The following is an 8,347-nucleotide window of genomic DNA, read 5'->3' as shown; positions in this document are numbered from 1 at the left end:
CAACCCTTTTATTTTTTGAACTACCCTCTAACTATAATCATTTTAACCATCTCCATTTAAGGGCATTGTCCTAGATAAATTGTTTTCTTCATTTGGCATTGAATAAAAAAAATTATGTTAAAATTCGACCAAACAAATTTTTAAAATAAAATAAAAAGAAAAACATTTCATGTTATGTAAAGTAGACTATTATCGGTGAACGAAAACGTCATTCAGAGTTTTATAAAAGTGGTCGCTAGCTTCTCTGTAACATTAGCCGTTGCTTCCTCTGTTCGAATCCACAGCAAGAGAAGAAGCAGAGACATGAAAGCCCCTTCTTCTCTTTTCCTCAAAGGCCACGTCTTTCCTTCCTCTTTTTTTCTCCTCACAAACAGCCAACGTAAGTAACGCTTCACTCCTTCAATTTTGTTTAGATTTGTTCCAGCCCTCATATCTTAATCGAACCATTTCATGCTATAACTATTGCTGCAATGAACTTGAATCTGTTATTTTGTTGGGTTAGTTTGAGTTAATACACTTTAAAGAGTGTTGTTTGCTATTGGGTACATAATGCAGGGACACCTAATGTAAAAATGCACCCCATGTTGTACTTATGTAAAGCCATCCAAACTAATTCATATGAAATTTCCAATGGAAGCTATCATCCCACTGTTCAACACCCAACAGAAAAAAATACGATGGTATGTGATTATGTAGTATGAGCATATTGCTTAAGTATTATGTATATTTATGTTTGTATGTGTATATTCCTTTTAATAGTGTCTTTGTGGTAATTTGGAAGAAAGATTTGCTAGTTTTACTGTTTGAAGGGATTTTTGAATTAGGAGAAGCCATCTAGGAAAACTGAATCTATTGGGGCATTTCAAAAGTTGCCCATAGTGATGCCATCAATTGACATTCTAGGATCCGCATTGAGAAAGGCGAGGAAGGTTTCTCCAACGAAAGGTACTTGGCTGAAATTATGTTCTTCGGTTCCTGGTTGATATTTGTGTTTACATCTTAAACCCTATGGTTGACATTGACTTTTAGTTTGCTTAAACTTTAGGAATTGCCAACATTGCGAAAAGGGAGAAAAACAAGGGTGCAAAGCAACTTGATGCATTGATGAAAGTATGTTTTTCACTTCTGAATATGTCATGCTTTGAGCTATAATTTGTATGCCAGTTTCTACTGTCCATTTTATAGGAAAAAGAATGTATCATAAGTTAATAGCGCAACTCTTGTTAGGAAATTGCTGTCCCCTTGAGGACCTATGTGCAGAGTTTTCCTAACAAAACATATCTTCATCCTTATGAAAGATCTCTGATTGAGCTAACTCTTGGAGATGGATACTATGAAATGGTATGTTAGTAAAACAGTCTTGCAGTACTATACATGTTTTATAACTTCCACTAGTGCATTCACTTTGTTATTACATGACATATAATAGTCTTATCATTATTTATCATTCCCAATGCTGCATGGATACATATTCTTGGATAATGGCTGCATTCATATAAATTGTTATTTTAGACTTTGTCTAATTTGTTTTTAAATATTTTTTACAGGTGCTACAGAAGGTAGATGGTTTAAGGAAGAGAGTAGTATCTGTGGAAAGGAACATGCTTCACTTTGTGCTAAGGTTTATTTAGTAATTTACATTTGATCTTGATCTATTTCTTCGCTGGGTAATTATGTAGTTTTCATCATGCTGCTTGAAAGTATTATTTTATATGATATTTAGGAAGCCTTAATAGCAAAATTTGGAATATTTATGCCAGGTCTTGATGTCAATACTAATTTGTTCTTGTTGAAGGTATGAAATTTTGTCTTCCCCAATGGCAAGATTTTATGCTATTTAACTTTTTTCAGAAAAAGAGATTTTTATATAATTTTTACAGTCTTCACTGCTTCATTATTAAAGTATGAGGTTTACTTATGTCACTATCTGTACCATCGTGTCAGCCTCAGCCTGTTACTTTTATGAGTTGAATTCTTTCGGATGGACTGTTCCAATGTCTCTTTACGTTATCATCTTTTAAATTGGTGATTTCTCTTTTTATCCTTTGCTTTGCTAACATAATTGATTTATTTCATCTTGTAACAGTCTTCATCAAAGCGAGAAGCAGAGGAAAGGTTGAGTGAGGTGAGGTGTAGATCTTTTGAGGAATCATCTGCTTCCCAATTTTTCCGAAGATTTCAGTATGCACCATGATTTTATGCAGGGTCTTAAGAAAATTGAAGAGGTTTTTGCTCAAGAAAGAAAAGTTGTTGATGATTTGTTAGACATAGCTAAGGTATTCTGCATTTTCAGCAAATGAAATACTTAGGTTTTGACTGTGTTTTCTACAAACATACATATCAGGGTTCACAATTTGGGTGACCTGTGAAATTTAATTTTGTTTTGTCAAATAATAATCCATCAACTTAATTTATATCATCCAGCTGATAATGATAAATGTTACAGACTCTCAGAGCAATGCCAGTAATCAATTTGGAAATGCCAACTCTGTGTCTTGTTGGAGCTCCTAATGTAGGCAAATCTTCTTTGGTCCATGTACTCTCTACCGGCAAACCTGAGGTATGCAACTAAATGCTATAATAATTCTTTGTTAAAACTGCATTAGCCTCTTTAAAAATCTGGGCTTGAATGGAATTGTTTATCCTACTAAATATCCTATCCATGTTTCCAATAAATGTACGTCTCTTTAAATTTCCTCCTTATTGGTGTGCCTAAAAGATTAAAAATACATGCGGTATCAATCAGGATACAACCACCTTGGTTTTAATTGTAACTAAAGGATAAATATTTCTATATTGTTACTTGGTTGATCTGTGACCATTCCCAATGATTATGTGGTTGTGGTTCAGAAATGTTCGAGTGCCTTATGTTATACTTGTGCTTTTTCTTTCTCTTGCTCTCGAAGGAATGATTTTTACTAGACTGTGAGGTAACTTTGTATATATAATTTCCCTAACTAATCATATGTACAGTGAGCCGATACTAAACTAAATTAAATCTTGACATATGTTGCTTCAAGCTTAAGCAAAACTTGTTAGTTGCTGAGTATTTGTAGATTCCATCATCCACACTATTTCTCATCCTTTCTCCTTTGCTTTCTACCTAAAATTTCAGATTTGTAACTATCCCTTCACAACAAGAGGAATTCTTATGGGTCATATTATTTTTAACATTACGAAGTTTCAGGTTAGCAAATTTGTGAATTTTTATTTTGTTTTTAGAATTCTTTTCTCATTGTGAACTCCATATCATGCAATTGTAATTTTATACCTTGCACATCTGTAGGTTACAGATACTCCGGGCCTGCTGAGGAGGGATGATGGTAATTAACATTTCATTTGTTTATATCAGTTTTCTAGTTGTCCTGATTTTTCTTATTTGGTGAATGTTATATTTCCAAAGTTTTTCTTGGAGAATTTTTTTAGTCCATTGGTTTTAGGATCAGTTTTCCTAAGAGGAGGGGTATGGTATATATTATAATACTATGGGTTGTTGGAGGATCTTAGACCTCCTGTATCCTCTAAGTTAGCTCCAATAAATCACAGTTTGTGATTATGAATTAATTTTACTGTTGGTTTTGTTTTCCTTTTTATTTAGTTAAGCACAATCGATCCCACCTTTTAATTTGTTTCTCTTGTTTGGATATTTAGAGGACAGGAATAATTTGGAAAAGTTGACTCTGGCCGTCCTTTCACACCTGCCAACAGCAGTTTTGTATGTCCATGACCTTTCGGGGGAGTGTGGGACCTCACCTTCCGATCAGGTGTGCTTCTTTGGCAACTGAATTATTAAAACTAAAAATAAGTGTGAAATATAAATCTTCTTCAAGTGGCTATAAAGATAGTTATCTGGTTCATTGCGTTCAAACTTAAAATGCATAAAAGACAATTTGCATTCAAGGTTTGAATCATGTAGTTATCTAGTCTACATAGGCTTAAGTTAGACTTATGGCTCCATAAGATTTAGATGCCAATGAAAGACTTGTGTTTGTGTTCAATTTCAGTGATTCTTCATTCTAATGTATTGTGGGGCTATCAATTTTCGGTTATTTATTATGTAATTACTTCCATAGAAAGCTATGAAAGGTATATCTAATAGCAGTCAGAAATAAAACAATAACGAAATTAGAGATGATGAAGCAATTGGGATGGACTCAAGTGAGGATGCTTGATATTCTGTGCTTCTCTTTATGGTCATCCGCTCCTATCCTTTTTTGATTTATGCATACTACTGTAAAGGGGAAAAAATTAAGTGCTATGCCTTCTTTGAGAAAGTTCCTTTGTTAATGAGCTACGGTCTAAGTTATTGGATTCTTGTGCATTACAAAAAATGGATTCATTAACCTTAACTTGGATGCATCACATGAGATTCTGTTGCTCTCGGTTCAATCATATAAAACTAATTGATCGCTACAACAATCAATTCAAATTGGACTGCAGCAAAATATCACCAACCTATTAAGATCTTTACGCTAGTTAAAAGTGGTTCCAAATTCAAGAGAGGAAAAACATTTTACAATTCTTATCTTTGAAGAATTTTATTAAAGCTATTTAATGGCTTTAAACTTAAAGGACTATAAATGATGAAGAGTACCAACACATCCATGCTGACAGTATTTAAGATTACAATGTGAAGTATATACTGGAAAAAGGGATAAGATAGGGATATAGAATGGGAGCTGGATATTTATTTCAGTTCAGCTACTTCTACCCAGGTAACTATTGGTGCAATTTTTTTTTTCACAGCTCAACATGTGTTTGTTTTCTTGGCCGGTTTTACATGCAGTATAGACAAAAAGATAGCCATTTCAGGTAGTTGGGAAATGAAAAAACTAGCCATTATAAGCTAAAAGAGGCCACTGTATGGGGTTGATGGACATCTGTTCTTGGTCTGTTCCTTGTGTATTAAGCGCTACTTCCTTCCATTCTTGCTTGTGTAGCACTGTGCTTACTCTAGATTTGGGTAGAAAATTAAACAGTTGAAAAGGTTGGTCCTAACACAATGTTATTATTCTCAAATTGTGACACATTGCTGGCTTATGGTTGTCTATGTGTAATTGTGTACTTCAGTTTAGTGGAGAAACCTTGCCATCCCATTGGGTAATTGTTGGCAAATGGGAATTTATGTGTATAATTAATCTGAAAATTTTTACAAAGAAAGACTTTTTGGTTATAACTTTTGTCTATTACATTCAATTTATGACGGTTGGTTATATGCAGTTTTCAATATACAAAGAACTCAGAGAAAGGTTCACTGGGCATTTATGGGTTGATGTCGTGTCAAAATGTGATCTGTTGAAGACTTCTCCTGTGGTCTATGCAACAGATGAGCCGCATCCCTTACAATCTGAGCTTGAGAACTACCGGAAATCAGGTCCTGATGGAGCTATTAATGTATCTGTGAAAACACGAGAAGGGCTACTTGAGGTGAGGAAAATCTATTCTTATTTTAACATTTTGACTAGAATCTCTTATATGATGGGTGTATGTTAGAATAACGCCATAGAATTAGCTAAACAATGACCACATTGAAGCTGGTTTATGGAATTCTTTACTTGTGAAACAATTTATGATATTATTCTAGATGTGCTGAAAGTCTTGCAGAATCTCAGCCTACCAAATCATAACCACTTTTTCCCCTAATAAATCACTCTTTTATGAACAGAAAACTTCTAATGATAGCCATAGTGGCACTCTTTGTGCTCCATCCCATTTTTTAGTGCATAATGCATCCTTTTGAGGCAACTGCTAATCTCTTTGGCATGATGCAAAGCCATTTCCCTCGCGTGGGTTTGAAATATGCTCAATCACATTATATATATATATATATATATACATAATATATATATATATATATATATATATATATATATATATATATATATCTATGTATGTATGTATGTATTTGAACTAAAATTATGTGTCTTGATGGATTTCAATGAAATTATTTAACTGAAATCTAACTGTACTATGGATTCTGATAAAGGCAGTTACTGTCAGTTAAGAATTCCCTATTTATAGGTAACAGAGAATGAGCTTGTTGATCAATAAGCGTTGTGTTGCTTATGTTGTGTAGTTGAAGCAGAGAGTGCATGAACTGCTTAATTTACAGATGGAGAAGATAATAGATACAACTAAAAGCCAGGAGAACTGAGAAGTGCCACTCCAGTAAGGTTGAAATCCTAATTTGTGATGGAACTTCCTGGTCAAATAGGTATTCTGAAACCTTCACGGGCCTGAATATCTGCTAAAATAATTATGCAGCTATGTGGCCAGTCTAAGCATGAAGAGAAGCAAAGGCTTCATTACTTCTCTTCAAGCAATTCAGCATTGTACAGTATTTGAGTGAGTGGTAGGCTGAGCCTAGGAATTTTCCAGAAAATGTTTGGTGGGGAAGATCATGTTCCCATATTGAACCTTCTTGAAGAAACAAGAAATGTTTTTTTTTATCAATTTTCCAGTCCTTTGGTTCTTATTGCCTGCAAGCTTGATGTATCTTAACATTTTAAGGCCCTATCGTAAGAAGTCATCATAAATTGGTTAATGTTAAAATCTGACTTGATATAGTAACTGAGATTTATTATAATGTATTGATATATTCACAATTCTTATAGGATTGATTCTTATTTACACTAACCATAATTCTGATTAGTTAGGAAACAAATCATAGGATTAAGAAATATGGTAATTTATCCTAAAGATAAAGAGGAAATAGAGAAACAAATAAAACTGTGTTTCTCATGTATACAAAAAGTTGTTTTATTAGAAAAAAAAATGAAATTTATGTTTTTCAAAAGAATGACCACATTGAAGCTTGTTTATGCAATTCTTTATTTGTGTTTTGGCATCCATGTAATTTTTGTTTGAGAAGGGTTTTGAGCTAGCTTCTAGTTTTTTCCTAAATGAAAAACTTGTTTGATGTTAATAAGAGTGTTCGATAAGCAAACTTTTTCATTAGCTTGTAATGTGTTTTGAGACGTTACTAGAAGCAATATTATTTAAAACATTATTAACCTCTAATAATTTTTTTTATCCTTAAGCTATTTAATGAATTTCCCTTTTAATAATTTTTTGTATTAGATATGTTTATAAATACACATATATCATTATTAATTATTGATAATTTTACATTATTTTAAATTTCGTTAAAAAAATATAGGCTAAGATTAATAATAGAATACGTAATATTAAAAATACTTAATTGAAAGAAATATATATAAGTGATTGTTTAAAAATTAATATGCCTTTTTTTATATATTTATAAGCTACTTTAAAAGGTAACTTTACAAATAATATTATTTTTATAACATAAGTTTAAAAAAATACTAAAATAAAAGTTAATAATAATAATAATTTTTTATATTTTCTTTAGATAATAATTATTAACACCCATTAAATATTCATATCCATTATCAATATATATTCATTAAAAATATTTATTTAATAATTTTATCTCAAATATCCACAAGTAGATATATATTTTTTTTCATCGTATGTAGATAAGAGAAAAGAAAAGGAAGACGCTGCAATGCAAATATGAGAAATGTAATAGGTTCTGCGAATTAAAGCAGTGTGTATTGAAGAAGTAGTGAGGTGTGCTGATACAAAGAAGAAGACTTTTCATACCAAAATCTCTTGAAAAAGAAAGAAAACTTAATAAAAATATTAAAACAAAACAAACAAACATTTTTATTTAATTATCCTTTTAATATTGTTTTTTATTTGTTTAAAACAAAAAAAGTTAAAACATACTTTAGTATTTTGTTTATTATTTATTTATATTTTTATATTTTATATTTTCTTAATTTCACCTTTTTTTTCTTTACTTCTTTAAATGTATTTTTCATTTATTCATTAATTATATTTTATCATACTTTTGTATTATTATCTATAACTATTTTGAATTTTGTATTTAGTATATAATATATTATCTTATCTTAATATATATTATCTTATCTTAATAGATATTTTCGTACCTTAATATTAAATTTTAAATACTATTTGTATCTATTTATATACAGTTTATTCACATTTTAATTAATCAATTATCGATTAATAAATCTTTTAATCTTTTAATTTTATTTTATTTCATTTTATCTTATATCTTTAGTTTCTTTATCAAAGATTTAAAAGTCCATAAAAACAATATGAGTTCACATAAAATACTCATTCATTCTCATTTATTTCTTATCATTACTCAAAAGTTCTTTCTTTTTTGGGTTTGGTGTTGGAAAGAGATTTTTTCTTGTGAACTATCGTTTGGTAGTTGTCTTCCTCTTATTATTCGAAACTTGCTTTCAAAGAATTGTCGTATTTCAAAGAAGGTTTAATCCTTTTCGACATCCCT

At 31.1% G+C, this 8,347-nt stretch overlaps 1 pseudogene across 1 annotated transcript; it reads left to right on the top strand.

Annotated features, from left to right (window-relative positions):
* The first annotated feature begins 202 nt into the window (after positions 1-202).
* LOC124841831 (uncharacterized) lies at positions 203-6,605 on the top strand (annotated as a pseudogene). The gene is made up of 14 exons (XR_015781881.1): positions 203-379; positions 556-680; positions 825-945; positions 1,046-1,110; positions 1,228-1,341; positions 1,548-1,621; positions 2,087-2,125; positions 2,205-2,276; positions 2,447-2,560; positions 3,116-3,187; positions 3,287-3,323; positions 3,652-3,764; positions 5,221-5,427; positions 6,077-6,605. The product of XR_015781881.1 is annotated as an uncharacterized LOC124841831 (transcript).
* The last annotated feature ends 1,742 nt before the right edge of the window (positions 6,606-8,347 follow it).

Source organism: Vigna umbellata, chromosome 9, assembly GCF_029865625.1.
Source record: "Vigna umbellata cultivar VRB3 chromosome 9, Vumbellata_1.0, whole genome shotgun sequence".
NCBI classification, from domain to species: Eukaryota; Viridiplantae; Streptophyta; class Magnoliopsida; order Fabales; family Fabaceae; genus Vigna; species Vigna umbellata.
This window is presented reverse-complemented; position numbering and strand designations above follow the sequence as displayed.